Below are 26,702 nucleotides of genomic sequence, written 5' to 3' on the forward strand. Positions count from 1 at the left end.
TTTATTCCCCCCCACCACCACCTTTTCTTTCTTTCTCTTTCTTTCCTTTCTTTCCTTTTCCTTCCTTTCTTTTTTTCTAGGTGGCAAGTTGGAAGCTGGCTGGGCTGTGACAGTGTCCGCAGAGCCCAGGGAAGGGCGGCTGGAGCTGGGCTGCAGCTGCAACCTCCCGCCTTCCCTCTAGCCCGAGACGCGTGTGATAGGAAACCGGCCACCGCGGTGAGCCAGCCCCTCGCCGCCGCGAGCCGCAGCCGGCCGGAGCCTCCTCTCACTTCCTCCTTCAGCCATCTACAGCCCCGAAAGCGTCCAGACAATGCCGAGCGGGAGAGCCGCGCAGGGAAACTGTGAAAATGGAAACTTACCTCTCACATTTTTTTTTCACAGGCAGCCCGACTGCCGACCGAGTGCCCAAGGCATTGTGGGAGTCCTGATTCCGAGAGGCCCGCGATGTAAAATTGAACTTGTCAGTTCCCAGTCACGGGAGCATTGTGAGCGCCACAACTCATTCAGCTGCAGTGAAAAGACTGTTGCATGTCGCTGTGCAGCCTCTTATCGCCGAGGTCTGGTTTCCGCTGCTGCTGCGCGGCCCCTCCCCCGCCAGCCCAGCCCCACCAGGAAGCCCGGGGCGGACTCGGCGAGCTCCGGAACGCACGCGGCGGCGAGAGAACGCGCCTCGGCTTCCCGCCGCCCGCCCGCGCGCCCGCGCGCCCTGCCCCTGGCCACCCGGTCGCCCCTCGGCCACGCTAAGTCCGCAAGGGGTGGTCGTGGCCACTCGCGGGGCGGCGAGGACAGCCAAAGGAAAGCCGAGCGGGCGCTGGCGCGGTGCATCCCCGCAGCCAACCGGTGGTATCTTCCATCTTACACGTTCCCCCTTAGAACCTCCGAGCCTTGGTGCAAACGGGGCGCACGCACTCCTGCTACTTTCTGCTCCTTCCCAGTAGCTGGACAGACAAACGCGGCCGTTTCCTAAAGAGGCCGGTGGATGGGGCTTTGTAAGGAGGCCCGCAAGGTTAGACTGAAGGTGAGACTGGATCGGGGTCCAAATGTAGGCGCTGATGGGGCTGCCGCCTTAAAAAAATGCACCCCAGTGTTTGAACCTGGATGCCTCACAGGCGGGAAAAACGTCTGCAAGACCGCCGCCAGTGTGTAGCTTTCTCAAGTCACAAGGGTGTTGGCAGTTTTGGAATTCCTTAGTAAAACTGTCACACAAGCACAAACACTCACATACCAACTTCCCATCTAGTTTATAAATAATATTTGAAATGTAAAATCCCCTTTCTTTCCAACTGTGCATTGGATGATTTAGAGAAGCCGAGCCGCCCCCCCCTTTAAAAAAAAATTCTCTGAAATACTGGAATATTCCAAGGCAAACAAGTCATATTATTGTTGGAGCAAAAGAAACCACAGCCCCAAATCGTAATTCACTGGGTGTTATAAGATGTAACTTGGCTTCACTGTGAATGGAAAGAATCCTGGACTAACGTGATATGATACAGTTTTGTAGATTGGTGGGGGCAGAATTTCCTTTGGATTTAAGGACTTTCGGATAATGTGTTCAATGACTCTAGTTAAAAAAACATTTCCGTATTTGGACACAATTTGGGACAAGGTGCTAGATATGGTTTGATGTTGATGTTCTTCCTACAACTTTATCTTGCATTAAAGAGAGTGGGTCCAGCTTAAGAAGGAGAAGGAAAAACATCAGGAAATATGCTAACGTACAGAAATACTTCCAGAGGCATTAATAACAAACTTGAGTTCTTGACCTTTGTCTAGATCCATAAGACACTGAGTTAATATTGCGTACTGCTCCCTTCCAGAACTAGTTAATTAATTAATTAAATGGTGCCACCTCTCGGTGTTGATCATTAAAAATTATCCAAGTGAACACACAATTGAAGCAAATTAAAAAGACACTGACACTTTCTCAGAGAACAGGGTGGACATTCGCTATCTGCCAATTGATAGCTGAGAGGCCATCCTCCTAATTCAGCATCCATTTCAGCAACTACATGAAGCGCCTGCCATGCCAGAGATGCAAGAATGAACAAGACAGAGTCCCTACCCTCAAGGACAACACCTCTGCTAGGGAAGAGACAAACCAAATAATTCTCCCTGAGGGGTAAATGCTAAAATGGTGAAGGCAAGCCCAAAGGGGGCCCTGAGGAGAGTCAGGAGGAGTTATTTTAACTGGTACCGTGTTTCCCCCAAAATAAGACTTACCCCGAAAATAAGCCCCAATTAAGATCGTCAGCCAGACAGACGCATTTAGTACGTTATGACGATGTTCCAGAAGAAGATGACATGACTGTATTTGAATACATGTAGATTGTTGTGCATGAAAAAAGACATCCCCTGAAAAGAAGCCCTAATGCGTCTTTTGGAGCAAAAATTAATATAAGACCCGGTCTTATTTTTGGGGAAACACGATACCTTGAAAGGTGTGTAGAAATTAGCAAAAGGAAAAGGGAGTTATGTCTAGGTCAAGTGGAGAAAAGAGCATGGCAAATACAACAGACCTGCCAGTCTGTCTGTTAGAAGTGAGGGGAGGATAAGAGCAGGGGAGTGACAGGAAATGAGCTAAAAGTAGGTCTGTGTTAACCTTACTCTGAAAACTGGGATGAACTAGAAGAGTGTACACAGCAAGGGGATTTGTGGAGTTTGGTTGGACTTGTATTTTTGTACTTCAGAAAGATCCTTTGGGAGCAGTTTGAGGGTGAATGGGAATGTGGGGTGGCCCTGATGGAAGAAGGGTGAATGGGTGTGGACAAACTGGAAAAGTGACTCATGCAGGGAATGAGGAAGGGAGGAGCCTTGGGAGACTCCCAAATCCCTGGTTTAGCCTACTGAATTGTTTGCTACTTGCCTTTTAATTTCTTCAGTTTGCCTCCCATTCTCCATGACAACCCCTGACTTCTGCATCTGGTAGCAGGTTGGTGCACTAGCTGGTTTCCATGTGGCTCTCCTCAGAATGTCCAATGAACTAACTGCTAAGGGCTAATCCCAGTTGCAGGAAATTATTTCAATTATTTTCAGACCCTTGTAGACTTCCAAGTAAGAGCTTTGGTGTTTTGTTTTGTTTTGTTTCTTGTGGGGTAGAAAATTTGCTATTTGGAGCAACGCGGTAAAAAAAACCCCACAGGACTTTGAACCTGTGTATGGTGCAAGAGGGGAAATTATTTTTCCATTTCAGCACTGGAAGAGGAGGGATGCTCTGAGAACAAAAGAGAAATTGAAACTGAGACAAATTTTCTGCTCCACTGAACAGACTACAAAGAAATACAAAAAAGACCCTTGAATGTTAGAAACACTAGAATAAACATCCCAGTAAATAACAAAGAAGAGGGGGGAAAATGTTATTTTACGTTAGATAAAGGAAATAGGGGTGGCTAAGAAAACTTATATAAAAAACTTATATAAACGTATGTAAACCTGGGACTCAAAAATGAGTTAGAATAATGATATAAAACTTCATTGCCACTGATTTAGCTTTATTAGCATTTATAATATTATAGCATCAATAGTGACATTTCAAATTTTGAAGCACTGTAGCAAGCATGAGATCCTATGTTAAAAAATATTAAGTCATGCTGCCAGCTTTCAAATACCAGTGGCATTCTAACCACATTTCAAATTATGGAAATTATTTAAAAATCATTATAGTAATAAAAAGTAAATAGTTCCGCCTTCAGGATACCCATTGATATTCTCTCAGTGCCAGGAGAGAATTATGGTTTCTTTCACTTCTATGAAGTGTAGTTATAGTCTACAGGTTCATGAGTGAGTATCTCCATAAGTATAAAAGAAGGTCTTTTGTGGGTAGAGAGGAAAATTATAGAAAACAATTTCAGATGAAATAAAACTACATTTTCAGATAAAGGAAAGAATGTTCACTGTGGGTTCCTGAAATATTTTAGACCATTCAAGCCTTAATTATACCAATTAATCTCAGTAGAAATACAGTTAAGGAATATGGTTTTTAGAGATAATATCAACTACCTAGTTTACCAACAATACAGATAAAGGAGATGGTAGTGTTTATCTTCTTCACTCAAATGGGAGTCATTAAGGCACCTGTGTAAGTATGTGAGTATGGGTGTGAATTGTGAGTATCTTTCTTGTCCTACATGCCACATTTATAGCTCAATAAGCTCTCATAAATATAATCTATCATTTCCGGCCAAAAAAAAATCATCTAAATGAAAATATCCCGAGAAAGTATGTTTTTTCAAAAATCGCAATATGAAATATTCTCGAATCACTGACCTAAGAATGCTGTTTTTATTATACCAGGATAAAAAGAATCCATTACAAGAGAGTGTCAAAACTGAGACCCAAATTCAGGGCCCTTGCTTTCTAGTCCATGTTTCAATACAGATAGTTAAGATAAGAAGCTGCTGGAAGGCAATGCTAGAAACATACTCTTGTAAGTAAATGTAATAAATGTATCTCCATTAAATTTCACAGCAGGAGAGGGGGCACTCTTCTTAGCCTGGATTCAAACTTGTTCAGGTATCTGAATAAATATACTTGATAGAATTACACGAATTTAGTTTGCCTTCAAGGACCTTTATGTATTTCACATACCAAAGTAAGTTTTTAAAATTATACCCAGTATTTAAGTATATAAGGTATATATCCTATTATATATTGTGTGTAATTGTAGTATGGACAGTCCCTGAATTATGAGGTTTGACTTCGGATTTTTCGACTTTACCATGGTAGAAAAGCGATACATATTCAGAAGAAACCATACTTTGAGTTTTGAATTTGGATCTTTTCCCAGTCTAGTGATGTGCAGTACAATAGTCTCTTGTGAAGCTGGACAGCTGCAGTGAGATGGTTTTGCCCACCTGTAGGCTAATGTAAGCATTCTGAGCATGTTTAAGGTGGGCTAGGCTAAGCTATAATGCTTGGTAGGTTAGGTGTATTAAATACATTTTCATCTTAATATATTTTCAACTTAACAATGGGTTTATCATAAGTCAAGGAGCATATATGTATATATTATGTAACAACACACACACACACACATACACACACATATACACATATATATGCCACTTAATGTATAAATCACATAAATGTGAAAATGTATAAAAATCAATGTATTTGTCTTAAAATGCTTATAAAAATTAAAACTGAGTTAACATATTAATTTGATTATATATTTGTCAATTAAGTTATTTTACCTAAAAGTTGAATCTAAATCTTCAATATAATTATTCTGGTATCTGACAATATAGAAATAGAAAGCAAATACATTTCAGAATTAAAAGTTTAGAACCACAGAATTTTAATATGGAATGGAACATTAGAGATCATCTAACCCTATTCCCTTGTTAGATCAGAGGACATTCACTGTGAAAGTAAATTGGCACCGTGACAGAGCAGGACTGGCATTAATGTCTTCTGACTCTCTCAAGCCATTTATTTTCATTATTTTTCTTAAAGATACTGGGGCAAGAAAAACTCTAATATAGGCATGATGGTTCCCCACGTTTAATGTGAAAAAGAGCCACGTTAGATTTCTAATATAGTTGTTTCTTCCACTATTTCTTCCATCTTTCCTTTTTTTTTCTTATTTTATGCTTTCCATTTTTCCGTCCTGTCTACCTTCTTTCCTTACAGAAAATACTGTTCACACAATGCCTCTACTCATTTCACAAATGTTTGTTGAGCATCCACTATGATAAGACCTGTCTCAGGTACTGTGGTTACAGAAAATGAACACAACCTAGTCATTTCTCTCAAAGAGTTTACAGTCTGCTAGCAGGAGACAGACACTAAACACATAAAGAATAAATATAAAGATAAAGATAAACAGAGGAGGCAATTTCACATGGAGATAAGTGCTATGAAGTAAAAGAAAGCAGGATGGGGCACGAGGAGGGGAGGCTGTGGTTAAACAGGATGGTTAAGAATTGAGGTAGTCAGAGATGGGGACAGCCTTCAAGGACGTGAGGACTACCTGGGTGGGGAAGGACCATTCATTCAAAGCATGGGGACTGCAGGTCTAGAGCCTTGAATCCTGAGCTCAAGCTGGAGCTGGAACTCCAATGGGGATCAAAAACTAACAGGATACCTAACTTCAAGGACCTTACATTCAAGTGACCAAAAAAAAAAAAAAAGAATCTTAATCAAATCAATCACATTCAAAATGTAAAGCTACAATCATGATACTGTTGGTCCGTGTAGACCATTGAAGTGTTTGGTTGTATTAGAGGTGGGGGTGGAGAGGGGTATGGCACAGGATCCACATTTGCTTTTCACAGATATAACTAGATTACTCTTGTGTACTTTAGTTATATTACAGATATATCTAGATCACTGCTGTGTGGAGGCTAATGGTCTAATCACAGAACCAGTTACAGGAACTGCCCCAAAAGCGTGGACCCTGGTCAGAGGGCAAGAGGTAGAAAATGGCTGAAGGGCTGGCAGAAGAAAGCGATTTGGTTGGAGACCCTTAGCCATGAGATACAGTGAACATCAGAATCTGACATCTGAAAGCTGAAAAGAGTTCGAAACATGATTACCTCCATGCCTCGAATGACATGAAATGTGTAGCATATATGTGTGAAATTTTCTTTTTCCTGAAAGGCAATACAGTGTAGAAAATTCAAAATTACTAAAGATAGATAGAATACAGTTATAAAAATCAGCAGTGATTCCAATTCCCAGAGATAGTTACTGGTAATATTACAGTTTATTTCCTTCCAGGCATTTCTCAACATATTTGTCATATAGTTGGTATTATACTATACATGCAATTTTGTGTTCTGTAATTGTTTCCTATTTACTCCCATAATATAACTTTATAAATCAAATGATATCCCTCATGTCATTCATTATAATCTAATCTTCACTTATCACATGAGGTAATGGAGACTGGAAAATTGACCCTTAACCAAAATCTCACAGTTAATAAGGGGTCAAGCCTCTTGCCCCATAGTGCAGTGTGTCACAGCCGACAATCCCAGATCCTGAATTAATGTGTCTAATGTGTAATATATTTCTAAACACTCCACTTGGGACATGCCTTTTAATATGGACTGTCATTAAGGAAAAGAAATATACAATAAGGGTATTTTAATAAATAAAACAGTTATGAAAATAAGTATGAAACAGGTAACCAGACGGTCAAAGGAGACATATTACCTGTGCATGCTTATAATATATAATTACATGTAATATTGTGAAACACTTCCTACCATCTCATAAAATTGTGTGTTGTGTCTTAGCCCAGAATCTCCTTGTAATCTTTTAAAAATAGTATCTATAGGTCTTGAAGTATAAATGTGACTCTGTAACTATTTTACGTACAATAATCCAAACATTTCTCCATATTAACTCTATTCCATGTAGAATAAAAGCAACTGAAAAATATGGGCATTGCCTTATTTATTCCTACATGTAAACAATTTTTTGCAAATACCCATAGCAAGGTTAATTTTCCTGCCTACGTGCCTACTATGTCTACCTACTCATGTCATTTCTGAAGTCCTTTTTTTTGGCTTCTGCGATATTCCACATCGCTGTCTCTTTTCATTCCATTGTCTGGGGTCTCTCTCTTTCTCTGAATCTTTTGTTGGCTCTTCATATGCTTTCTTACCTCTCTGTTTCCCAAAACTACCTTCAGACCATGTCTCAAGAGACGTCCTAAAGGGAATTTTGAATAAGAACAACTTGTGTCACGTTAATAAATGGTGGGAGCTTCACAGACACACCTTTTTCTCTTTTTCCCCTCTTTGCCCGCTCACAGAGGAGCAACTGAACAGTACAGTCAGAAATTAATTCTAAATATTTCTGCACAGGCATCAGTATCTGGCTATCGCTCCTTGGTTCATTTAACAAATATTTATTGAGCATTGACTAGATGCCAAGAGTTGTGTTTGGCACTGGGGATACAGATATTACTCTTCCAGGTGCTCACAGTCTAGTCTGGTTGATGCGGAAAGACGTGGAGGGAAGAAACCCCACACATTTGGAAAAGAGTGTAGCAAATGAAACAATTCAATTAAATTCAACTAACTCCGAGTGCTCACAGGTGCCAAGCAGATGGGGCATAGGGCTGGGCCAGGTCTTGCTCCTCACCGATCCCCAAGCAGCTGGCAAACAGTCCAACTACCTGGCACATATCAAGTGCTTCGTGGCAGAAAGACACAGAAAAGTAATGAAGGGCCCTTAGACCGACAAGCAACTTAAATCATACAAACACTTTAAACAAATTGTTGCCCTAACAACCTGAGGAGAAAGTTTGTTTTTCTTCGTTTTCATGCTGCCATTAGCCTCCTAAGTGTCAAGTCCAGTTCCCAGACCCTAGGGGGCTCCCAGAGGGCAGGCTTCCTGACCCTGCCCTCAGTGACTCCCAGGCTGGCCTTGCAACTTTCTCCTGGCTTCCCCAGACCTTCAATAACAAATCCTCAACGAGGTGATAGGAGATTATCTGATTAAAGTCATTCACACTAAGGCGGGAATGAGGCTTAATCCTTCAAAAGTGTTTGCTTTGACAAACGATAGCTTGTTAAACCAATGAATCACTAATTGGCACACCGTGGAGGGCTCTGTGGAAGGAGCCTTCCTCCTCACCTTCCCAGATCTGCCCCTTCCACTTCCTTCCCTTTCTGTTCCCTCTCCTGAAAGAAAGTAAGAAGGGACACGGGTGAGTTCAGAAATGTTAGGGACTCTACACATCTTATCTCTTTGAAACCTCATAAGAGGTCTATGAGTTGGTATTTATGCGCCCATCCTAGAAATGAGGAGAGTGAAACTGGGACAGGAGATCTTCATTTTGGCTGCATTTGTATCAATCAAATCAGAATTTCTGGGAGTGATTCTGATTTGTATATATGTATGTATATATATATATACACGTATACACACACACACACACACACATATATATACGTGTGTATATATATGTATATATCTCACTCCCAGAAATTCTGATATATATACATGTATATATGAGTATATATATATGAATATATATACGTGTATATATTCATATATATATAATCACACACACATACACAGGGTGCCAAAAAATGTATACACATTTTTAGAAAGGAAAAAACTGTATTAAAATTACACTACTGGTAACCACTTTGAGCACCTCTTGTAATTGCAGAAGTCAAACATGACATGTAATCATCTTTTGTTATCAATATATATTCAGTATTACAATTTTAGTACAGTTTTTTCCTTTCTTAAAATGTGTATACATTTTTTGGCACCGTGTGTGTGTGTGTGTGTGTGTGTGTGTGTGTGTGTGTGTATCCATCAGATGATTTCAATGTGCAGCCAAGATTTCCTACCACTGAACTACAGTTTAGGAAACGAAATTACCCAGAGTGAATGGCAATCCATTGATCTGCTCCATCTTCTCTTTGGCAAATAAAGTTTATTTGGCTCAATAGAAACAGTGTACTCTGCAGCAAACTGTCTCACATAGAGTTAGGTTTGGGGAGCTAAGATGGTGGTATACCTTTGTCATGCATCTGGTTGGACATGGTGCTTCTTAGGCAACCAAAATATGTTTCACTTTTTACCAGGTAATCATCAGTGGCCCAGGGGCTTAACAACAAACTAGACAAACAGAGGATAATCTTAAACCCACACAGAGAATAATCCTATGTACTCTATAAGGTTTAGGTTGCTTTTTGCTTAAAATTCTTTACTTTTCTCTCTTTCAAAGAAATTGTGATCAAGAGCACCCCTTGAGAATGATATCACGGCCCCTGAGAGTCGAGAGGGTCCTGGGCTACTTTTTTTCGGATTTATTCATGTCAGACTACAGAATATATGTATGTTGTAGAATATATATACATACATATATATGTGTGTGTGTGTGTGTGTATACACATATATATATCATATATGACTCTTTGGAGATAAAAATTTTTGCAAATTTTAATATACTTTATAAATTCCTTCAACAAATTAATATAGTTAAATTATCAATACAAATAAATTAATAGAGCATTTCTCATTTATATTTCATTTGCAGATAATGTTAGACGCGTTCATTTGTGGTCTTTCTTAATATGCCATCAATCCAAGTGACCTTCCTAGCCACACCTGGATGGATCTGAATGCCCGTTCTTCTGCCATAGCAATAAGTAACTGCTGACAGGACCTGATCCCCACTAGGCTTTCTCAGTAATCAATATATTTTTAGACAATGTTGAACATTCTTTTCCCTTTTCAAACTTTTCCGGTCTTAGATCACCAGTAATGATTGCATTTTCACTAAGTCTTTTTGCTAAGTCAACTTTCCTATCCATTTCACCAAGCACCTGGCATAATTCCGGCTTTTCCTAGAATCTGAGGCTATAGGGTGAACAAAACTAGACTTCAAGCCTCCTGAAGCATAGAATCCAGCAAGGACAATAGATAAGAAACAGTAATTAATTATAATCAATTAAATCATATATATGTGCAAAATGTAGCAAAAGAGAAGAATGAGAGTGTCAACAGGTGAATCTAAACTCAAAGGACTGACAATCACCATTATTATTATGATCTCTTTTTCTCATTGACTTGAAATATCCAGAATTACAGTCTGTGAAAGTCATCACAGTACTTAACACCACACGTTTACACTGCCTCATCTCTTCATTTGTAAGACAGAATTCTATCACTGCTGGTGTGAAATAGTGACATAATTTCTGTTAAGATGCAGGATATCCACCACACAGCCTTTGAGGACAAGGCTTGAAGAAGTCTGTGACTGATCATTACTCCTACATGGCCCTTGCTGGTTTTTGTGTTTTTTGTTTTTGTTGTTGGTTTGTGTTTTTTTTTTTGGTTGGTGTTTTCTTTTGTTCATTTCCTGAGTTTAATCTTTTAAGGCTATGACAGCAACAGACAAAGCCAGCTTTTCATACTTTCAGAGAATATAGCATGTCAGCTTTTGAATTAACATATAAAAATCCAATTGCATTATGTTTTGTTTTGTCAAAGTTAAAGGCTCTGTTTTAAATTTTTTTGTTCCTGGATGTAAAATCATTAGTTTTTCTGTTCCTGGATATTAAAGGTAGTACGTGCTTATGTTAAATAATGTATCGAGTGCCTTTCATAGGAGTTTATTAATTGTGTTCAGGTGCCATTGTAAAGAAGTTTATGCCTGATTGCTCCAGGTTATGGTAGCAATGGAGCGGTAGTCTCTAACTCCTGCCCACACACTCACTCCCATGCACATTGTAATTTCCTTCTACAGCTTCGAGACACCCACGTTTCTGCAAATGCACTTTGCTACCTGTCATTTAGTCTCCACAATTAAGTCAAGAAAAAGCTAACTGCATAAAAGAGGCTGGTCACTTTGGGCCTCTCTTTTCATGAAGTCATTCCTCTCTTAAGATAGTCTAAATTACAGACTTAGCCAGAATAGTTTTTCCACCTTGTGAAGACATGGAGGTCTGTTTATTCTTACACAGCCCTGGTAGGACTTTCTTGGAAGAAGCTGTAAATAATTTGTCAGGGTTCCTAAATACTGAGAACTCTACATGGGCCCTGAGAGGTGTTAATCTTGTTACATTAGATCTGAATTTATGGAAAAGACACGAAATACCCAATTTATACAAGGCAGCCACATTAATTGTTAGGAAAAGGGAACACATGGATGATACTGGGCACAACTTTGGATATTTTCCTTACCATAATGAAAGGAGAAGCCAACTGTAGTAAATCTATTTGATGTATGATTAAATTACCAGATGACTAAAGGGAAAACACTGTCTACTTTGGAGTTATGGACATGTGTATTAGTACGAGTATACACATGCTAAATATGACACATGGGCAGTCTTCGTTGGTGAGACTCATGGCTGCTGCAAACTTGCCCTTCCGCCTATGCTGTTGGCTGCTCTTGGCAGAAGGGCATAGCCACCTCCCCCCACCAACTTGGTACAATGGCCTGTGTAGGCACCACACTGTTGATGAGTCAGGTTACAAAACAAGGGTACCCCTATTTCAAAGGCTCCTGTTTTGCCCAGGGCCTTGGCTCCTGTGAGAGGAAGACAGTCTTTGGAGTCTGTTATTAGGCACCAGATTCTGGACAATCTCTCCAAGTCTCCGTTTCCTGTGAACTTAAAATGTCTACCTCATAAAACTGCGATAATGAGTGACATCCTGGAAATGAACTTAACATAGGTCAGGCCTTTGAGAAATGATAGCTAGTTTTATTCTTTAAAACAGTAATTGGGAATTTAACAATCTAGAATATTTAAAAAATAAACTCATGTTAAACTTCTGGGGTTTTCAAAATATGAGGATTAAAATTAAATTACAGCTACTTAAGAAATTTACAGCTGTTCTTTACAAGACAAGAAGCTGATCCTCTTACAGTTGTTTGAATAGACAGGTAGGATGTCATTAAAAGGGAACCCACAATGTGCCCTAGAATGATAAACAGGCACTCTAGAAATATCTCTCTTAATTGGCCAGTGCACTGCTTTCGTTTGTCCAACTTTCCTCACCCACTTGACAAGGAAACACATAAGAAGGCCAAGCCAAGCCAAGCCAAGCCAAGCCAAAGACATCTACCACTTTAAAGAAGAGTATATGGTATACGGTTGCATGGGAACCTCTTCCTTTGGAGCCATATGTGCATTAAAGAAAAAACAAAAAAACAAACAAAAAATCACAAACAAGAACCTAGTCAGAACTGTTGCCTATTTGCTTCTTTGAAGTAACACAAGTCAAGAGATTCTTCCAGGCATAGCTTCCTTTTTTATAGCTTTTACTTTTACCTCGCTGAAAAATGTATCTCTCAACTTCATCAGAACAAATATGCTCAGAACTCTTCAGAGAGAAGAGAATGATTATGTGTTGCTAAGTACTATTTAGTAACAAATGCTTGGGCCACAGGAATGGTGACATCACCCACAGAAAGAGGAACATTTACACTTTTGAAAGAAATTCTTTTCCAACCAGAGGGTCACAAACCAGAGGAACAAAGCCAAATAAGGCAGGAGGAGAGGCCAGCTGGCTCTGGAGAAGCATCCTCAGCATTCAATTCTGGAGGGCGGGCGGTCATCAGCCCCAATTTAACTACATAGAGTCAAGTCCCAAGGCCATCTGCTCTTTCTATGCTCCCCTCCTGAATCCAGTTCTGTCAACAAACGGTACTATTATGGCAGAAAGCCTGCTACCTGCATACTTTCAACAGGTATTCTATTTGGTTAATCTGCCCACCCAGGGTAAGCAGCAGGTCAGGGAGTGGCTTCATGTTTCAGGAGTGTTCTTTAATATTCATACATTTGAGATGTTTATGCATTTATTCTCTCACGCACATGCACTTGGAACCCACACACCATCTCACACTTTAATTATCAGATTATTATCTGACGATATGGTGAGTCATCATGCCCACATACTCGTGTTTACATGATAGGATAAAATGCATCACTTAAATAGCACATAAGTCATCTGTACCCCTCCATACCTTCCCTCATTTGTCTCTCCATCCTTTAACTTTGCTGAATTTTCTTCATGATGCTATCATCATCTGAAATTTCCTTTTTAAAAATTTACTTGTTTACTGGTTTACTCATTCTCTCTCCCCACTACACTGAAGTTCAAGTCCTCGAGGGCAGAAACTTGCCCTTGTCCATCACTGTTTTCTCAGCATCTAGCTCAGTGCTCAACCCATAAGGCTTGATATATACAAACATGAGGCCTGATATATAAATAATGAACAAACGCACTTCAAAATGAAAACAGACGCTTCTCACAAGAATTCAAATCCTCTCCTCTCACAACCACCTACTTCCTGAGAAGAACCACAAAGTGAGAGTCACCAAATACCTCCTATGGTAGGACCATAGAATAGAAAAAAAAGAAAAAATCTCAATATTAAAGTCATGTAATATTAAAATGTGTTTTAAGTTCTTTGAAATTTTTCTGAAAATGTATTATCCCAACTCTTTTCCACACAGTGAAAAAGTTGATAGTTCAACTTTAAAGCTGCATCTCACAGGGAGCCTTGTACCATTGCTGCACCTGCAAGTATAACCTTCAATTGTTTTGATGTTTCAGGTGACATCTTATTTTTTTTATGTTGTGGCTGAAAATTCACTTCTTTTACTATTTTCCCACCTAGAGTATAAGATTTCTAAGGCAGGGGCTGCCCGATGTAATCAAGAGTCTTAACTGGATCTAAACCATAGCTTTGCCTCCTTGCTTCCCAATAAATAAGCAGTAGAGACAGTATAGAAACGTGATAAAGACCCAGCTTAGAGAAGGGCACACCAGGATCAGTTTTGCGACCATCATCAAGCTCTCCTTCTCTCTCTGAACCTCTTTTTTTCCTTCTTAAATCTGTAAAATAGGAGTAATAGTACTTATTTCGCAGGGTTGGTGCAGACATTAAATTAGTTAAGCATGTGAAACACTTGACATACAATATTTAAAAATGGTACTAAAAGCTAGTACCGTGTTTCCCCGAAAATAAGACATAGACAGAAAATCAGCTCTAACGCGTCTTTTAGAGCAAAAATTAATATAAGACTTGGTATTATATTATATTATATTATATTATATTATATTATATTATACAAGACCCAGTCTTACATGATAGTAAAATAATACTGGGTCTTATATTAAGTTTTGCTCCAAAAGATGCATTAGAGCTTATTGTCCAGCTAGGTCTTATTTTCGGAGAAACACGGTTCTAAAAAATGAAATGCCAAATATATGGTGATGGAAGGAGAACTGACTCTGAATGGTGAACACACAATATGATATATAGATGATGTATTACATAATTATACACCTGAAACCTATGTAATTTTACTAACAATTGTCACCCCAATAAACTTTAATTTAAAAACATGAAATGTAATGGCACTAAACACTGATAATAAGAAATGTGATAGTAAATCTATTATTAACATGGTCTCTATTATCATCATCATGATCATCTTTATTATTTAGGGCCCAATGACCTTAAGAACCAAGTCATATATTTATAACCTTAAACTTGATATATTGGCACAAAAGAAACAGTTTCCGTAGAGTAGCTTTATAATCCACTTCAAGACCAAAAATAGAATCAGTAAATAATTGCAAACCAATATGTGAACTATATGCATAGTCATGAGGCTAGCACAGGCAGATAGATGGTGAATCAGGAAAGGATTCTGAAAGGAGATTGCTCTTCCATCTGGATTGAGAAAAGCAATGGACCCTAACTGGCAACGAAGGGTGGGCACATGTTTTCCGGGTGATGAAGGCAGGGGCAGAACCGGTGCAAAAGCAGTGGAGCAGCAGTGCAGAGCGATCGCCCCTCAGGATTCTAAGACATGAGCGACAGCCACTGTGAACTCCTCTCTTTTTACCTCAGTACAAAAGAGCCAACACAGAAAAATAGAGAACTTCTTGGTCTATTTGTTGTCTTCAGGGACCATTTTTTTGTTTCAGTTCCTTTCACTCAGTGTTACCAGAAGAATCCCCAACTGACAAGTGCATGCAATAAAAGGTTGGTGCAAAAATAATTGCTGTTTAAAAGGTTAAAAAAAAAAAATTGCAAAAACCGCAACTACTTTTGCACCAACCTAGTAGTTCATTGTACTGCCATAACCATGGCCTCCTGCAGACAAACTTGGGAGATATCTGTTATTTTTTTTATTATTATGCCTATTGGAGTGTACATGAGGCTCAGAAATGTTGAGGCCTTTTCCTTAATCATCATTTATTTTAGGATCTACTACGTTCCACGCATTGTTCTAGATACTGAGGATATAGCATGAACTAAACAGACCAAATGCTTGCTCTCATGGAACTTACATTCTAGTGAGAGAAACAGGCAATAAATAATTGCATAAAGAAATAAAGATGAAAATGTTGTGTAGTCTTCAGTGGTGTAAGAAAATTAAAACGGGGTAAAAGGATAGAGAGTGACTGGGTGAGGGACACTGAAATAAAATATGTGGCTGGTCATGGAAGACACCCCTTCAGAGGAACATTTCAGCAGAGATCTGAACAAAGAAGGATTGTGTCACAGTAATATGTGTGGGATGAGCACGTCAGGAAGGGAGAGGGAAGAGCGTATGCAAACTCCCTGAGTCAGGAATGAGGTTAGGATACCCTAGGAGCAAAAGGAGGAGTGGAGCCACAGCACACTGAATGAAGGGAGGAGAGAAAGGAGATGAGAAGGGGACGTAGGCGGAGGCCAAGCTATGTGAGCTATAATGAGGAATTTGGATCTTATCCCAATTAAAAGAGGAAGCCCCTGAAAAATGTTGAGAAGGGAATTACATGGTTTGATTTGCATTTTAAAAGGTCATGCTGGCAGGGATGCAAGAGTAGAAAAAGATAAAATTCTGAGAAGGCTACAAGCAGACCCGAGAGGTCTAGAACAGAGGTGACAGTGTCTCACACAGTGCCCAAGATGGCAGAAGGGGGATCCTGGTCAGTCTTGCAATATATTTTGAAAAAATATGTTGACAAACATACTGATAGGTAGGATGTAGTGAGAGAAGAACGAAGTCAATGATACTTTTGACCTAGATAACTGGGTATAAGATGGTGCCAAAGATTGAACAAAAACCAGTAGAGATGGAGCAGAGAAGGGCAGGCAATGAGGAGTTTTATTGTGGACGTGTTGACTTTGACCTGTCTATTAATATCTGAGTGAAGATGTTTACTAATCCCTCTGAGGTATGAGTCCAGAAGTTGGCAGAAAGTGAAAGAGGTATGGATTTTTTTTAAAATTTAAAATTATGAGACTAGATATCTGGAGAAAAAAGAGAAGTAAATTACCCAAGATCCACAGTCCATAAGTGACAGAATGGAAATTGAAAATGAATCTTTTGACATAAACCCACTTTCTCTTGCTACCACAAAGATTTACATGCATTCAGAATTATGAGTACTGGAGTAGAATGTGGGTGAGTGCTGGGAGCAGGAACATTCTAGACTCACTTATATAAAAAAGTGAGAATTTTTTTCCAGTGCTTATGGAGTACAGAAATTCATGGTTATATCTTTCCTTCCCTTAATTATTTTTTTTCTGCACAGGTGATGATATATGCACATTTAACTTAAAACAAAACAAAAAACCTCAAGAAGCAAAAATGCTCCGGGGGCGGTGAGTATAGCTGACACCCAGATCTTAGCCCCTAACATCATTCCCGACTTAAAAAAACAAGAAATGAATGATGCTGGGGGTGGAACAGGGTAGGGTACCACATCAGCCTAGAACATCTTTTTATGCCAGAAGGTAACAAAATGCTCGCTATTGTGATGGGGGTAGGCCACAATGACAGACAAGCCAAACGAAAGGGCACTTTGAACAGTAAAATAATTAAGGCAGTAATAAATTATAAACCACTGAAAAGACAGAAATTCATGAGTTACCAGTAACAGATAGATACATACATTAATAATTAAAAAGATGGGAGAGCAGTGAGTTCTTTTGCTTATAGTGGAATGCAAATGAGCAGGAATGCTGGAGTTAGAAGATCATCATTTTGTAGCCATTATAGAGAAGATTACATTAGATGAGAACATCAATTAAAACTGAACCCTAAGGAAAATGTCTTGTGTGGCACCATTACTATAAAAAGAAGAAATCAGGCAACACCTTGACTAGACAATCAAAATGAGCATCACCAGTGTGGGACAGATGAGCATCGTGTAGCTCTAGACATCATAGCAGGAGAGGAAACAACATCACCTAGCAGTATTCTGGCAGAAAATGCATAACCACAACGTAATCACAAGGAAATGTCAGACAAGTACAAAATGAGGAACGTTCTGTTAAAAAGAACAAAAAAAGGAGTTGCTGAATAGACTGTACTCTTTAAAATCTTCAGTTTCATAAAAGACAAAGAAATTAGGTGGAGATGGTCCAGATTAAGGGAGTCTAAAGAGACATTGCAACTTAACGTGATACTTGAATCTAGACCAGATCCCTTTCTGGAGGAGAAAATATTATCAAGGGTATTGTTAGATGAATAGCAAAATTAGAACATGGACAAATATTAGATAAAAGTATCATACACATGGAAATTTATGAAGTAGGTAATGGTCTGTAACCACTATGTAAGAGAGTTTCTCTATTTTTAGTAATAACACACTAAAGTAAAGGGCCATTTTGTTTATAACTTACCCTCAAACGGTTCAGAAAAACAATTATGGAGATAGAAAAATATAGGTAAAGAAAGAATTAGAAAAATTAAGGTTAGGGAAATCTTGGTAAGGGTATATGGGAATTCATTATACTGTTTTTATCTTACAAGCTTTTTCAGCTTGAAATTATTTCTAAGTAAAAAAAGAATTAAAAAGAAAATGAAGTATAACAAGTGCTTCTAGTGAGCACTTAAAAAACTCCACTGCCATCAGATATATGACTTAATTTTACTCAGAAAACAGCCTAACTGCATGAAGAATTTTTTTTGCCTCCTCTCTAATTCAGATCTGTTCACTAACACAGAAAAATAATAAAAGTATCAGGTTAAATTTCTTATGAAAATTAAAATAAATTGAACTAAGGTACACTTAAAGAAAAATTCTACTAATTTTTTTTTTCAGAATGAGAATAAACTGGTGATAATTTTCAAGATCATATTTCTATTGTTGCCAAATAAGAACTTTGAGAATACGATAACAAGTACATATATAAAAAACTAAAAGTTAATGATGAAATATCTATAAAGTAGAATAATAATTAGGTGTGACATTTTATACTAGTTCATGGAGCAATGCCAGCAGGCTAACTTAATTTCTGATCTACTTCCCCGTGGTTCCAATATTAATGAATGGCTTTAATGCCATTTTACTTTAAATTTGGATTTAAAAATATAAATGTAGTATTTTCCTTAATAGTACTGAATTTTTAAAACCTATTTCCTACACATGCATAGAATGATGAAAAAATAAAGCTGGAAAGAATTTAGAAAACATCAATTCTAAGTGCCTGGTTTTAGTTCATGTAAAATAATAAAAAATATAATAATAATGCTCAAACAACAAATAATTTACATCTTTAAGATTTAACAAAACAGTGCTTTTATATTCTAAGCACAGATGTAGACATTAGACTGCATTTAATGTATCTTTTAATTGGAAATACGCAAAAAGTAAAGTACTTGTATTTATCCTTTATATTGGCAGAAATTATTTGTTATATGGAAATGAAATACATATTTTATCTTACAGAGCACATGTATTGCCACAGTGCATACTTTTGTGAAAACAATTTTCCCATTTATTTAACTCATATTTTTATTAATATAATAAAAATGAGTATACTATATGTGACACTTATTTGGAAGTCACACCTATTAAAAAAATAGCTCAATGAATGTAGGTGGCCACAAATTTACTTTTAAAAGGCAAAAAGATCTCTATTATCTAGATTTGGAGGATTTTGGTTTCTGAATTCCATCCCTCTTAGTCTGTACCCAAACCATAGTGTTTCTTTCAGGCAACAAACTTTCTTGTCTTTATTTTTGTAAATAAGAATATGGCCAAAAGAAGAGAAAACCAACCAAACAAACCAACAAATGTTTCAAAAGTTCTTTTGGAAGCCCAATCATTTAAGTCAAAAACAATTAGCAACATTGTTTCAAAGTAAAACTATTATTTGAAAGATAGTATGTTTGCTGGGATGGAATAGAGGAGAGCCTTCTCTATAAGTAGGTGGTTCTCTTTAACAGATGAGCAGCTTTGGGCAGTTTGTACTGTAATGGAGGGAGACATCACTACACTGTGAGCTTAGATGTATCAGTCCTGGATAGCAATAGTTTGGCAGATTCCCAGCAAAGTCACCCACGTGTCACAGCCAAACATGTCTCGTTAAGGAATGTGATCTTAATGAAACTCAGTAAAATATATGTCTATAGGGCAGAAGTCAAAATTTTTGTTTTCCAGCAATAAATAATTTACAACATTATATCTAATTTTCACTTAAAAAATTTGGATTTGGGGACAGGCTCTAAAGGCTTTTTCTTACGACAATATGTGCAATAAAAAGCATATGCAATGCGTCCTGCTGTTCTAATAATGACAAGGGTGTTACCTTCAACAATCTGTATGTCTCATAGAAACGCATCCAAATCGGCACTATGTGGTTTTTTTTTTTTTTTTTTTTTCTGTAAATGCAATTTTCTCAAAGACAGAACAAATTCTAAACTTATTTTCCATAATCTAGAACTAGGCTATATCTTCAGAAACTTTTGTAATTCTCAACAACAATAACAACACCAACAGATCTGTCTTGCCAGTAAGATGGCATTTTCTCTACTGCTCTGGCCTGTATTTGCTGCTCTGAATTACGCTGGTGATCAATTGAGACTGTAATTTCCTTGGGCTTTGTTTTTGCTTGGTTGTTATCAGTTATTCAGTGTAACACCACACTACTTATAACACACCCACAGCGCTTACTAGTTCATGACATCAAAATACCTCATACTTAAAATTCTGAACATTTAAAATTACAGCCATCTATTTTTTTTTAAGAGAAGGCATTAAAAAAACGTCATTGTAAATAACATAATCAAGTTCTGACGGAAGTAGTGGTGTGTAGTGTGCGATATATAAAGATGAGGGTGCACAATTTTAATGGGTTTTTACAACTATCAACTTGAAAATGTTGATCTAGTTAACAATGTCAAACTTGAGCCAACCGTTCATTTCCTGAATTTATAACACCAACAATCTGCTTTTCCATTTCCTATAATCTCTTGTTATAGCACCTTGCATTAAAATAGTTTTTTAAAAAAACAATTTTCCAGCTAATGTAATAGAACCAGTATGATAGCACTGTTTACCAAAAGTAATAAAAATTAAATCCATCATTTGATAGAACAATGCAAACTTTCTTTTTTGGAAACCATGAGATTATTTTAATTAACAAAAACAAAGCAGATTAAGTAAGCATTCAAATATATTAATTGGGATATTTACCTTACCAAATCTCACACAGCAAATGTGTGATGTAAGTCACTTCTTAAAACAAGTTGCTAGCGGCAAACTATGCAAAATTCCATACATCAACAGCATAGTTCGCTTACTGCATTTTTCTTTTTACAGATGTATGAACACTGTATATGTTTATACCAAAGAATAAGGAAATGAATTGTTGTTAAAAGGAAGATTTAAAATTGCTATATAGTGAATACAATTGTATTAAATAGTTAATATGTGTAAGCATTTCTCTAGATTGGCACAATCAAGGAAAAAAATTCTGCCGGATCTAGATTATTTTAGTGTTTCATTAATAAGATCAGTTTCTGCTTAATTGGATCTCCAATTATGAATCCAAATGGTCTTACTTTGTTTTAGTTCTTGCTCCATTTTTAAGCATTATAATTGTAAATTAATCTTATTAAAAAAACCCCCAAATTTCTAAAATTAGGTTTACTTATTTAGATTTTAAAACCATATTATATTACAAATTGCTTTTTCTATTGTACTTAAATATCATAATGTAATGACATGAAAAATAAAACCGAAATGTCACATTTTAAATAATATATATTCATGGTGCATAAAAACAAATGTAAGAAAGTCTTTTTCCTCGATAACGTCCTACTAATAATATGCAAAATTAACAAAATGGTATATGTAGGAGAATTTACAAATGTTAGGAATTAACTTGAGCTAGGGGAAGAAAAATGTTCTCAAAGTTTATTATTAATCCAAAAGTTCTTTCAGCATTAAATCATGTGCAAAATTATGAAACAAAGAGAATGTTTTACTTTGCAGTTAAAATAATTTGATATCAATAAGAACTTTAAAAATCTCCAGGTTTTGAAAAGGTTGTGTGTAAAGTTGAAACTTTGTAAATTTTCTGACTTTTTCACTTAAAATATTAACTATTTACTTGAGCCGGGTATCAGATGGATCTAATCTATTTTGTAATCCAAACAGCATTTAAATTGTTGTTCTATAAATAGTAATCCAAATAATAAAATGAAAATAGCAAGTAACTCTTCTTACCTCTGTCTTATTTAGAGTTGCTTGTTAAGCTGCTTAAATAGTTGAGTGAAGCTTCCAGCACCTCAGAGAGCTCTGTTCTCTACTCAGCTCTCTTGTCACATTTTTTTTTTCTCTGCAAAAGTATAGTCTACCAAAAGAGGAAGTTGTGAAACACCAGAGTCATTATGCTTTATAAATGTTAGGCAAAGGGAAAATTATTCACAAAACTTACACTTGGAATCATGGTAACAGGTTATAAAATGTATGTGTAGGCATAAGTAACTATTGTATACACATATTTACATATGTACAAGAAAATTTTAGAAAAGTTATCGAAATCTATAGTTGATTAAGTAATGCTCATTTACATAAGGAAACATCTGTGTGGCTGAACGGTTATCATAGAAAAACAGAAAATACTGTTCTATTCAGAAGAAAACTGTCAAGCTGATACACGAGGAATAAGCTTGCTTTATAAGGCTAACTAATTAAAGTTTTTGGAGTATGACCTAAATGTTAATCTGACTACAGACATCTTGTAAAAAGAAAAAAAAAACATTGCTTCAGTAAAGGGGTATTTTCCTGGAATCTGAGTAGCGGTTTTTTTTACCTACAATTCTTAAACTTCCTTTCTCATGAATATAATTGCCTGTTACATATAGATAAAGCATTGCAAAACTGAAACTGTTGCTTATCCATGTGCTATGGTCTCTGTTAACTTCAGCTACAAGAATGAAAAACAGGTGCAGATCCTGCAATGCTCAACTTTTAACTGGCTAAGTTTCTAATAGATTGGAGCATTAAATGAAAATATTTATGGGATAGTAGGGACAATGATCGACCTAGGACATAAAAACAGTCAATCAAAGCAATACTATTGCCAACCTCAAATAAAAAGAAGTATATTTCTCCCTGGTTACTGCATAATAGAAGCAAATGGTTAGCTGCAATTTGTATGTGGCAGGCCCTCCCACTCTCCCTTGCTCATTGGGGAAGAGGAAGGAGGTGGATTACAAGAATAACTTAATGATTATGCAAACCTCCACACATTGCAAGAACCACCTTCTGGACTTCAGAAACTCATGCTCTCAGGGTATCACTCTCTGCTTTTTACTTAACCCCATTTTCAGAGGGGCAATAAAATGTAATTAGGGATGATTAAAAATAGAAACGTTTTTCCATTTCACCTAAACTCATACTTTGTATGAATTTGCAGGAAGTAAAAATAAATGAACAAGTAATACTAAGAAAGCTGCCCCTCACACACAATGAAAATAAAAACAAACAAAAACTCCCAACAAACAAAAAACTCACCAGCACGTCATCAGTATAAAATTTGCTTTGAATTTCTTAGGAGATACTTGTAGAAAAATCCTTGAAGAAAAAATTAATGATTAGATTTTATGTATTTTGAGAAATTTTAATATTATTGTATGTATTATAAAACTCTAGGCACATCTGCGTCCCCCAGAAGACCCAGACTCACTTTTGGGTGCACAGTGTTCAGTACCTAAGATTTTAATATGCTACCTCAATGTTTGTGGCTGATACTTGGATGGTGGATGTAAATCTCTGTTTCTCTAAATGATACCTTCCAGGCTGGTGAATATGCGCAAGGTTCCTCCATCTTAAAAAAATGTTCCCTGACTGACCTGCACTATTACTTTACTTTTTGAGAAAGTTGCCAACATTGATTTCCTTCAAGTCCTCATAGCTCTGTGTGTGTGTGTGTGTGTGCGTGTGCGTGTGTGTATGTGCATGCACGCACATATTAGAATATATGTAAAACAAAACTGACCATTTTTCCTACCATTTTTAAGTGTATAGTTTAGAGGTATTAAGTATATACACATTGTTGTACAACAATCACCATCATCTATCTCCAGCTATTTTTCATCCTTCCAAACTGAAGCTCTGTACCTATTAAACAATAACTCCCCATTTCTCCTTCCCATTCTCTCTATTCCTGACAACTACCATTCTATTTTCTGTCTCTATGAATTTGAGTACTCTAGGTACCTCATGTAAGTGAAATCATAAAATATTTGTCCTTTTGTGGCTGGCTTATTTCAGTTAGGTTCATCCAGATTGTAGCATGTGCAAGAATTTTCTTCCTTTTTAAGGATGAATAATTTTCCATTATATGTAAGTACCATGTCTTATTTATCCAGTCATCCTTCAATGGACACTTGGGCTGCTTCCATCTTTTGGCTATGGGGATAAAGCTGTTAAGAACATGAGTGTATAAATATCTTTTCAAGTGTGTACTTTCAGTTCTTTTGGATATATACCCAGAAGGGAAATTGCTAGGTCATATGGTAATTCTATGTTTAAATATTTTGGACCCGCCATACTGCTAAATCCTCCTGCCCCCTTCATGCTTCATCCCTCAGCATTCTGGTTTCTGCCTGTCCTATTCACCAAGATTCTCTTGCCAAAGTCACCAAGTGACCCTGTTACCAAATCCAAATGAAACTTCCAAGCCCTCTTACTTGGACTGTTTGCAGGATAAGCCACTGTTGACCACTTCCTTCCTCTGGAAGCACTTTCTGTGCTTGAGTTCTTCATTTCATCCGCTCTTGATTATGTAGAAATTTCTTCTTTAACTTTCTTATCAGGTTCCTCAACTGTGTTCACTCATTCAAGATGACCACTGCTCAGGATTCTGTTCTGGGCCAGCTCCTCTTCTTAACCGCAGTCTCCTCAATATACTTCCATGATTTCTATTGGCAAATACTTTTTATTCCCAAATCTCTGTCTTCAACCCAGATAGCGCCTTAGAGAAGTTTTGACCGGTGCAAAATACAAGATCATTTTTATATGTGACCTAGAGAAAACGAGTCTGTGTAGAGGTCCTAAAATCATCCTGAATAAATTTTCACCTCTATGATTATTTAGCCTTGGAGAGGTCAGTCTTTATTTCTGAGCCCTGTTTCCTGATGTATGAAATGGGGCCTTAAACGACTATCGTAGGGGTTATTGGAAGATTATTTTCTTAACATTCAAAAAATGTAAAATAAAGGATACTAAAGTACTCTATTGTATTTATAGTGTAAAAATGCAGATAAAGCTAAAGTTTATTCTATTTCCTTCTAATATGATTCTCCTCCCCAGAAGTAAGCAATGCTATCAGTTTATGTACCTTTGCAGACCTATTTCCTATATACACATATGACACATATGAAATTAAATAATTTTGTGGGTTTTTAAATGTACATAACGTCACACTGTGTTTTTCACTGTGATTTTTTAAAAACTTAACAATATTGCTTGAAGATACCCCCAAGTTATTCTTTTGAGCTGATTCATATATATCTAAATCTCCCATTGATGAAATTTGTTCTACTTCATCTTCACACTTATAAACAGTGTAGCCAGTCCACTTCATTATAAATGCCTCCTTAAAAGTTATGTGCAAGTATTTCTTTAAGGAAAATACAGGAAAGTAGAATTGTTGAGCAAGATGGTATATACTTTTAAAATGTTAATTTTTACTGCCTAATTGCTAATCTAAAAAACCTTCAACAGTTTGAACTTCCAACATTTCCTGTTTTAATGCTCCATTGCCAGTATTTGATATAATCAAACTTTTAAAGATTTGCCAATCTGATGGGCAAGAAAATGGTGTCTTAGTACTTTTTAAATTTGTATTTCCTTAATTACTATGGATATTGAACATATTTTAATGTTTATATCCCACTTTAAATGACTTGTTTTTAAATTGTGTGTTCATTTATTCCAGACATGTGTTTATTGGATAATTGTCAACTTCTTATTTATTTGTAGGGTTAAATTTGCTTTCTGTTTCAATGTATTGTAATCATTCCTCTTGTTTAAAGGAAAGGGGTGGTGAAGGAACATAACAGGTGCTTCAGTGAGGAGACATCAGAAGATGGTAAAGGACAAGTAAGAAATAATGTCTTGAAATATGACCCCTGAAGATACAAAAAGATACTTTCGGTGTGGGCAATCAGATCTTTTGGCATCTATTCTTTTTCTTACTTGTTCCCGTCACTGTCTACTCTCACTTCTTTATATAATCCTCAAATTCTTTGATAATGTCTTTGCTTTTTGGAACAACAAGATGGCTCATGCTCATTTTGTGTATTTTCTGTCCAAGACCTAAATCTAGCCATTTCTGTAAAGGCCCTGGATTCCTGTCAGTGGGACAGAGCTTTTTGAGACCACAATTTAGACTTTAGTGGTGTTTATTGCTACTGGGTTACCACTAACATTAAGAATAAACTGGGTTATTACAAGCATTAGCTGTTAGCCAATAAAATTTTAGCTCTTCCTATATGCCAAGCAATACTCGCAATGTGTATTGAAACATGTATTAGGAGCTTATAATATGCATTAATATTACATGATATTTTGCATTAAAATAAGAGTAATTTTCTGATATAAGAAAATATCTTCTTTTGAATAAAAATTGGACACTATTTTCTTGTGAAAGTGTGTTTTGATAAAGAAAAGCAGTAACAAACTAATTGTTGTATCTTGCATTTAGAAATTTCAAAATATCCTTCCAAAGAATTTTAAAGAATCATTAGTTTGAAAAAATATTACACAGCTTCCATATTTTTCATTATTTTCATCCATATATATCATGATTCTTAGTCTATTTCCTTCATTTTTTTTGCTATTATGCACTTGTCTCTTAAAAGTAAGAAAGCATCTGTGCATATGACCCTGAAAACAGATTTCAATTAAAATAAAACAAGTATTCATATTTTTTCCCAAGACATCATTTGTTCCCAAGACACATTTCATAACTA

At 36.9% G+C, this 26,702-nt stretch overlaps 1 protein-coding gene across 26 annotated transcripts in view; it reads right to left on the reverse strand.

Moving 5' to 3' along the window:
• MBNL1 (muscleblind like splicing regulator 1) overlaps positions 1-22,049 on the reverse strand; it is a 194,536-nt gene extending 172,487 nt beyond the window's left edge. For 3 of the 26 annotated variants that reach the window (XM_033088597.1, XM_033088587.1, XM_033088605.1), the window contains exon 1: positions 360-695. The gene's annotated coding sequence lies outside the window, so the exon portion shown is untranslated. Of the gene's footprint in view, positions 1-359; positions 1,002-21,945 lie in introns of those variants that run through there. The other 23 variants (XM_033088653.1, XM_033088528.1, XM_033088643.1 and 20 more) reach the window with 21 other exon arrangements.
• Positions 22,050-26,702: the final 4,653 nt, after the last annotated feature.

This window comes from Rhinolophus ferrumequinum, chromosome 2 (genome assembly GCF_004115265.2).
Source record: "Rhinolophus ferrumequinum isolate MPI-CBG mRhiFer1 chromosome 2, mRhiFer1_v1.p, whole genome shotgun sequence".
NCBI lineage: Eukaryota > Metazoa > Chordata > Mammalia > Chiroptera > Rhinolophidae > Rhinolophus > Rhinolophus ferrumequinum.